The sequence below is a fragment of the Aplidium turbinatum genome, chromosome 16 (assembly GCF_918807975.1).
Source record: "Aplidium turbinatum chromosome 16, kaAplTurb1.1, whole genome shotgun sequence".
Lineage (NCBI taxonomy): Eukaryota > Metazoa > Chordata > Ascidiacea > Aplousobranchia > Polyclinidae > Aplidium > Aplidium turbinatum.
In genome coordinates, this window is record NC_137487.1 from 1,982,902 (window position 1) to 1,991,488 (window position 8,587).

Here is an 8,587-nt window from a genome sequence, read left to right on the forward strand (position 1 = left end):
TAGGGATGAGGATGCTGATGGTGCTAGTAGCATGGGGTTTACTAGACCAACTTCTAATCTGATTGAGAGAACGAATCCTGATTAGGGTGGATTGAAAAAACCTTTTTATAAAACTTTTATTAGCTTGGGGTTGGAAAACTTGCCAATTACTACTAAAACTAATTGTGCAAAATTAGACTGTAATCTGACGAGAGCTTGATCTGCCACCAGCCACTTGAAAATTTACCATTGGGCCATTCCGTGTCAATTTACACAGTCAAGAAATTCAACCCTTTCAATTTTTCTTAAATTTTACACACCTTTTTACTATCTTATATTATGATGAACACCTGCAAAAGTTGAGTGAAATTTATTGAAACACGAGAGTTATAAAGCATTTAACATTTAGTTGTAAAGCATTTAGTTAAAGCATTAAAGCTTTTACAAATCATCATCTTCATCAGGTAGTGCACATTGATTCCGAATTTTATGTTCCTCTTCGTGTTTCTGGAGTAAGCTGTTATCGATTTGAATTTCTGGTGGTTCGAGGGCTGGAGCGTTCACAAGTTCAAGGTTGGGGTCACCCACAAGCTTTTTTGCCAACCACAAGAATGGTTTCTCCAAGTTGTAGTTTGACTTGGAAGAAATGTCTTAGTACTGCAAGTTCTCCTTGATATGAAAGTTGATAGATTTAGCCTTGACTTTTCGATCTTTGATGCCAGCTTTATTTCCAACTAAAACCATAGGAATTTCATTGCAGACTCGGACAAGATCTCTGTGCCAATTGGGGACATTTTTGTATGTCACTTTTGATGTGACGTCAAACATGATGATGGCACCTTGTCCCTGTATGTAGTATCCACCACGTAGTCCTCCAAAATTTTCTTGGCCAGCTGTATCCCAAATATTAAATTGGATGATCCCACGATTGGTTTGAAATTTAAACGGATGGACTTCAACGCCAAGAGTAGCAACATGTTTTTTTTCAAATATACCCGTTTTGCATCTCTTTATAAATGTTGTTTTTCCTACACCACCGTCTCCAACCAAAACTACTTTGAAGCTAGCATTGTCGCAAGCCATTACGGTACTAAATATTTAAATTAGAATTCCTAAAACGACAAAGTGAATATATTGAATAACACGTAGGCTACAATATACACAAAAATTTCTATAGCCTATACATATATTACAATTTTGGTAAAGAGATCACTTTCTTCAACCACAGACATGTACAACCAAGCAACCACACGGCATTTAACATAATCCATTAAAATTGAACATAAACTATAAGCTACAAACGTTTTCGGCCATACACACGTTAGCCCTTATCAAGTAACAAAAAATAACTGCTTATCATATCTACAATGAAAATGAATAACTGATCTAAACACTAAGTTGAAAAACGAAATGCAAAATGAAACGGCAGAGCATAGGAGAAAGGCACATTACATAGCGTTTAAATTACACGAGGCAAAGACGCATCATATGACGTATCAAGAAAAGACGTAAAAAGGGCTAACGTGTGTATGGCCGAAAACGTTTGTAGCTTATAGTTTATGTTCAATTTTAATGGATTATGTCTATTGTATCAATTCCAAAACATGGAAATACATTGCAATAATACACCTTTGTATAGCATATCAGACATGCTGTCGTCTTACTTTGATATGTATCATAGTTTTCTTCAGAAAAAATGTTTTTAGGGAGGCCAGTATTTTGAAGTATGCAAGCCTTAGAAATTCCACATTTAAGTAATCTATGCAAAAGGGGCCATTTAAATATGGTCTCACAATGTCAATGGCCAAGTTATCCCACGGTCCTCCAGGTAACGATACTGGCTGCAATGGAGCGGTTCTTGCAGTAGCCGTTTTGTCGTTTTAGTTACAAATTGAACAGTAATAATTAATTAAATCACCATTCAACGTTTTATAGGCAGAGAAAGCTTTTTCTCGAACCGTAGAAAATTTCATTATCAGATCACCGCTTCAATGCGTGATGGAAATCTACAAATAAATCTGCATCAGGCATTGCAGAGTGCAAAAAACAGTGTTGCAGAACGCGATTTCGAATATTAAATTCTCATCAGTGCAACTACGTTTATGAATGCAATAACAACGGTTAAATTTAAACTCAATAGCCTACAATACATTACAAACATTATAAGGACATATTCTCAGTGTTCAATTGCATATTAATAAATCCAGAGACATCAGAAAATCACTTCCCGCATGCAATTCCAGACCGACATTACTCGCTTAAGTTTTTTTTTTGTTAAAACAAACTTAATGTTCAAAGCAAAAAAGCCATCACAATGAACATCTACCGAAGTATACTAATTTACAGTACTTAGATAAGCAATGAAAATTAATAGACGGTATTGTTATTAATATCAATTCAATATGATTTCAGTGATTATAATACAATGTAATACAGTAGCGTAATACAGTTGCTTGTTTCCTTGACAGAGTCAACTCTGATTGATCATATACGCCTTGGAGAGTAGCTAGTTGAGAAAATTCAGATAATATGAAACCAAAGAACTTTCAGAAATAATTAATTAAACTACCATTCAACGCTTTATAGGCAGAGAAAACTTTTTCTCAAACCATAGAAAATGTCATTAAATTGAACAGTTTTTTACAAATTCTTCCATTATGCTTATCCATCCCTTTCCACCAATACAGCTGACGTATGCGCTGTTTTGTTCTTACGATACCTTGGTGGCCAAAATGTCCTAACTCAATGACTTGCCGTCAGGGCCGTAGCAACAAAAAACGTGGCCCCCTCCGAACATAAGTCCAGGGCCCCTTCCAACGCAGAAACTGGAATGTGGTACTGTATTTATTTTACACAACATGCAGGGTTCATATTATGTATACACAGTAGAGGGCACAATTCCGCTAATTAGCGAAGCTAACGCTTTGGTTAGCAGATTAGCATTTTCGCTAATATTTAGAAATTTTAGCGGACTCGTTAGCGAAAGTAAATTTATTGGAAATCCGCTGATTTCTTTGTTGAAAGCTATCGTTTACATTAGCTGCGCCCACCATTGTGTGTACATAGGTCTACACTACAGTGACAGTGTGGACATACATTCCATAATTACGCAAAGCGCTTCTTTCGAGCCTTGTTCTGCGCAAATTCAATGGGTGATAGTTCCAGGGATTTGGCAATCTTGTTTTCGATTGTAATCGCAAAAGCAGAAAACCTGTCATCTGTCATGGTTGAGCGCAGGATATTCTTGATCAGTTTCATTCTGCTGAAGGTTCTTTTAACACTGGCGACAGTAACTGGTGTGGTCGGTCAGACGAATTCTGGTGCAAATGCAAAGATTCGGATATATCTCCTGAAGGCTGTTCTTGTACGTTAAAAAATGCTTGCGTGACAAGTCCTCTCTCTTTCTCGATGACATAAATAAAATGATTCAATAATTATTCGTTGGCATCAATGTCTCCCATTTTTCTTTTAAATTTTTGCAGTGATTGTCCAGTTCCATTGTCCGCCCCATTAGCTCAGTGGTTACGCGCCCGGCTCAAGACCACACGGCGCAAGTTCGACTCTCGGGGTGTGCGCTCGAGCAACGCATTTCAGGACTGCTTTCCATTCAGCGGCACCTAGTGAATGGAATAATATCCTGGCAACAACACTTCAATAATTGGAAAACATCACTTTGTCAATCTCGATAACCGGCCCTGAATCAAGAGCCTCTACATGTCTACAAGTATGTGAAACTACCAGGAATAACCAATCAAGGCTTTGTCAGTCCGAGGATAAAGATTCAAAACTAACCAACCCAACCATTTTCTTTGAGACACTTCTTCAGGCTGCTAGCGTTGTACAGAAATTCAAACAACTTATACCACTTCACGAGTTGGTCAAAGCGCGAAGAAACAGAAGACATGGCCTGATCAGTGAGAACAAGAAAAAATTGCGATTTGAATTTTTCTTCAGCAGAAAGACGACTCGAATCATCAACACATTCGTAACCAAACATTCTTTTCCTACGTCGCACCGTGTTTTTTGAAAACACCTGCTCAATACCAATAAGCTCTGCTATTTCGCGTTCATTTGTGACCACGTGGTTAGTGTCCTGTATTTCGATAGTCTTCCAAAAACTTCGGCGAAGAAGCCCTCATTCCTTGCGGGGCCCCCTCCGATCGGAGGGTTCGGAGGGCGGTTGCTACGCCTCTGCTTTCCGTACAAGAACAAATGGAACCAAAACACGGTTCTCGTGGAGAATCACTTTGTCGACCACCGTCAGTGCATCTTTAAGAGTATGATACCGGACAAGTTCTGGTTCCTTGTTTTTATTAAACGTTTTCCACCTTGCTTCAATATGCATGGCTACAGACGATAATGTTGGGTACGATCCTGTTTCTTGCTGGATTTTTTTCAAGGCAATCCCAGGCGGTTCTTCTGTTAATAAGTTTAAATAACATATTACCTCCTCTTCCACGTTATGTGATTCAAGTTTTGTTTCATCTTGTATTGGCATGCGTGATAACGCATCGGCAACCACATTTTCCTGGCCTGGCTTGTCTTCAATGGTGTAATCGTAGTGGATCAATCGGGCGTTCCATCTTTGAATACGCATGAGGCTGTGCCAAAAATGGCGAGGTTCATGGATTTTCCCTTAACTTTCTGAAAAATTGTAGTGGACTTTTACATACACAAACGTGAAAAAAATAATTGAAAATAATGACGTCACACGGTCGCGCTGGGCGTTTCTATGGTTACCAGCAAGGCCCACAAGAGGGGGGGACAACCGGTGCATTGCACCGGGGCCCGGTGAGTTCAAGAGGGCCCGACAAAATGTCTAAATTTACGCGATAAAAAGATTGATTTCAACGATTTTGCATAAAATATTGTTTTCTCGGCAGCCGATTTGTAGCAAGAATTGACAGCGATGTCGTGTCTATTGACAGCGAACACGTGTCTATCGCTGTCAATTTTTGCTACAAATCGGCTGCCGAGAAACATATTGTTGATTGGATGGTCTGAATGGCTAGCGTGGAAGCTACACCGTTATGGTTAGCGAATCGCAACTGCTCGCTGTACTAGTGAGTGCTCACTGCTCAGTCTTGTGCTGATAGCCGGGAAGAACGCCCCTTTCTTCACAATAAAATGTTGTTTTTATATTAGTTCCGCATGTCGAATGGGGCCCCCTTATGGGTAGCCTAGGCTATGCCCTTTTTTAAAATTACAGAATTTTCAATTTTTTGAGTTTAGGGGGGCCCGACAAAATGTTAAAATTTGCGTGCTCAGGTTGATTTTGCATAAAATATTGTTTTTTTATATGAATATTAGTTTTGTATTTTGAATGGGCCCCCTCATGGGTATGCCCTTTTTTAGAACAACAATGTTTTCATTTTTTTGCGTTTAGGGGGCCAATAAAATGTTTAAATTTGCGTGTTAAGGTCAATTTTGCATAAAAATTTTTTAATATTTTGAAGCTGGTATTTCTTATATGAAGTTGGTAGCCTATTTCTTATATTGAAGTTGGTATTTCTTAATGTCATGAACAATAGCAATGCATTCATCCTAAGTTTGCTGCCCTAGTCTCTGCAGATTTCAAGGTCAGAAATGATATTGTATGTTAATGTAAAGCTGTAAGCACACATATGCAATGCTATGTCAGCCATGTCGGATAGTATTGCAATTTTTTCTTCGAAATGGCTGATTAAATCAAATGAAAATACCATAAAAAATTCCAAACTTTGTATTTTGCTTTCTGCAGGGCTGTTTACAGCAAAGTCAGCAATAATTGAAAAAATTCCAAAAAACGCCAAATGCTTGAAAATTTATGAGTAATCTTAAGCGTTATTGGTAATAAAAATGTGCATACACTGTGAAATCCATCAAGCTTGTGAAATTTGATAACAGATTTTCCCAGCGTCTTATATATAGGACAGCTTTTTTCTCAAAAAGTACAAACACAAGTAGGAAAAAAATAATTGTGATATGTTTTTTAGGTCATAATTATGCAATATTTAAATTTTCCGAAATTTTGTTTAAGTAGCCTACTTTCATTTTCGGCACAAATGGGTTAACTTTTTAAGATAAACGGCACTTAGGCCTACGCATTTGGTTATTGTTTTTGGATTAAATTTATATCGCCAAGCTAGAAAAAAATCGATCTTACAGTCTATAACCGATCTTGTGTTGTTATTGTGTGTGAATTTTGTCTTTTAAACTGAGTTTGTAACGTAACCGCACGTCTCAAGGCAAGTTCTTGCAATTTTAGTTAATCTACTCATCTAAAGATTTAATGCGTTTAAAACAGTAAGTTTCATGTTTTGACGAGAGAGATTTTATTTTTTTACCACAATTACTAACACTTCCAACGAAAAAAGAAAACACAAGAATAAAATAGATAGTTGATCGTGAGGTGGCGCGAAAGACCATGTTTCCGATGTAAAAGCGGCCTCGTATTGCGACACTTTCACAAACCACTTGCCAATTTCTGTCGCTTCGCTTCAAAGGAATCTGTGTGGGGCTCAAGTTGTGTGGGGCTCAAGCTGTCAACCTCCACGTGGTGAGCCCTGGATTCGACTAATGACAACAAACCGACAAGTAGCAAAGAGAAAGCAAAGCTTATCTGAAGCAAACAACATGCAAATGGAGTTGCAGTCTCCGATTAATTCCGACCCCGATCAAGCGCCCTTATTAGGGCGGACATCAACGAATGTCGTAAGGGAAGGAATAACCTTGCTGCAGCTCAATGTGGAAGGTTTTTCAAGAGCCAAGTCTACAGTTTTAGAACACCTGATTGAACCCTTGCAACCGACTGCCATCCTGCTCCAAGAAACTCACTGTGTGGATGTTTCGCGCCTGAAGATAACGGGCTTCCAACTTGCCTCCTACACTCTTAGTAAAATCCATGGAGTTGCGACGTTTGTGCACAGTGCTGCAACTTGGTCACATGTGTCCTCTTCTGATGATAGTGACTCAGACATAGAGTGGGTCGCTACTACTATCGAGAGCGTATGCGTTGTTAACGTCTACAAGTCACCACAGACAAGATTTCTGAACGATTCGATCCCGAACTTCAGTTCCCCATGCATGTACGCTGGCGACTTCAACTGCCACAGCATTCAATGGGGTTATAACATCACTAACTCTGATGGGACAGCTTTGGAAGATTGGGCATCCCTCGTAGAGGCTCAACTTCTGCACGACCCAAAACAACCTGATAGTTTCCGCTCTGCCAGATGGGGTACCATATCTAACCCGATTTGGCCTTTGTGAAGCTTGGCGGAATCCTCCCGCATCGCGCTGTCCTGGAGAAATTCCCTCGGTCCCAACACCGACCCTCACTGATTGTCCCATCTAACCCAATTCGACCAGTACCAACCAAATACATCCCAAGATGGAACTTTCGGAAAGCGGACTGGGAAAAGTACACCGACCTTGTAGAGCAGCAATGTAACCAGATTCTTGAAGCAAACACCGTAGGAGTGGACGCAGCATACAAAAAATTCTGTCAACACCTCATCAAGGCAGCCAAGCTATCCATCCCAAGGAGCTGCAGGAGAAATTTTATCCCAACCTGGGATAACGAATGTCAGCAAAAATATGATATTTTTATGTCATCCGAACCTGGCTTGGCAGCTGCGGCAGCCGCTACTGACTTAACAGACTGCATCAACAGGAAAAAAAGAGATAGATGGGAGGAATCCGTCGCTGGAATAGACTTCACCCACTCAAGTCGGAAAGCCTGGTCAACGCTCAACCGCCTCACAGGCAGGACCACGAAACCAAAGCCATGCCCTATAACGGCCAACTCCATAGCGAAACAACTTCTCGCAAATGGCTAATATCAAGGAGCTGATAAAGCGCATGCCAGAGCAGTGAAAAATGAAATCAACCAACTATTGAAGGTACCCAGCTCAAGCTGTTTCCTATCTACCTCTTTTAACATCTCTGAGTTAGACGCAGCCATCAAACACCTAAAAACTGGCAAATCACAAGGCCCAGACAAAATCCCACCAGAGCTAATTAAACATATTGGACCACTCGCAAGAGAGTGGCTGCGACAGTTCATGTCATTCTGCCTAAAGAAGTTGCTCCTCCCAAAGATCTGGAGGAAAGCTAACATCATAGCCATTAGAAAGCCCAACAAGCCAGCTGATAACCCTAAAAGTTACAGGCCCATTTCCCTGCTCTGTGTGCCATACAAGTTACTTGAGCGTCTCTTACTGAGCAGACTCGAACCAATCGTTGACCCAAAACTGCCAGAAGAACAAGCTGGATTCCGACGCGGCCGATGCACAACTGACCAGGTTGTCAAGCTTACTGATGACATCGAAAGTGGCTTTGAAGCCCGTGAGAAGGTGGGTGTTGTCCTAGTGGATCTTACAGCAGCCTATGACACTGTGTGGCACCGTGGTCTTACTATGAAACTATTACAACTCATTCCTGACCGACACATGGTTAAGTTTCTGGTAGAGACCATCTCGAACCGTACCTTCATACTGCATACCAACGAGGGAAAACCCAGCACACCACGCCGCCTGAAAAATGGCGTCCCCCAAGGGTCAACACTATCGCCACTCCTATTTAATATCTATATAAGTGATCTCCCATGCACTACATCGCAACAGTA

The 8,587-nt window shown here is 40.3% G+C and overlaps 1 pseudogene; it reads right to left on the reverse strand.

Moving 5' to 3' along the window:
- Window positions 1-420: 420 nt before the first annotated feature.
- Window positions 421-4,324, reverse strand: LOC145785686 (GTP-binding nuclear protein Ran-like; annotated as a pseudogene).
- Between the last annotated feature and the right edge of the window lie 4,263 nt (window positions 4,325-8,587).